Raw genomic sequence first — 594 nt, forward strand, 5'->3', positions numbered from 1 at the left:
ACTACTGGACTCATTGAGTTGCACTCAAGAGTTCTGAGGCTGGGGTATACATTTGCCTTAAAAGCTGAAAAGATGATTAAGAAGTAGAGAAAAAAATATTTTTTTAAATGAAATAACATTGTTTTATAAGATTATATAAGTTTCAGGTGCAAAGCCATATAAATCAACACATATGCACATTACTTTATGTTCTAGTTTCTGTCTAGTACCATACAATTGAATTGACCCTTATCACTCAAAATTTACTCTTTCCTCCCCTCCTTTCTTGTAACCAATAATTTGTCTTACAGCCTACAATTTTGTTTTCATTTTCATTCATTCATTTTTGTTGGTTTGCTTCTTTATCTACCATATATGAGTGGAATAATATGGTTTCTGTCTTTATCTGTCTTATTTAACCAAGCATACATTTTAGTTTTATCCATGTTGTTATAAGCAACAGAATTTATCTATTTTTTTTTAAGATTTATTTATTCGTGCATACAAAACTGAGGTGCAGGCCAGAGGCTCCCGGGCGGTGAGAGGTTTCACCAGAGACAGAGCTGGGAACAGAACAGGCAGATCGAAGAAGTACACTGCTGAGGGGAGCAGCGG

This window comes from Condylura cristata, unplaced genomic scaffold, assembly GCF_000260355.1.
Source record: "Condylura cristata isolate star-nosed mole 26May11 unplaced genomic scaffold, ConCri1.0 scaffold00010, whole genome shotgun sequence".
Classification (NCBI taxonomy): domain Eukaryota; kingdom Metazoa; phylum Chordata; class Mammalia; order Eulipotyphla; family Talpidae; genus Condylura; species Condylura cristata.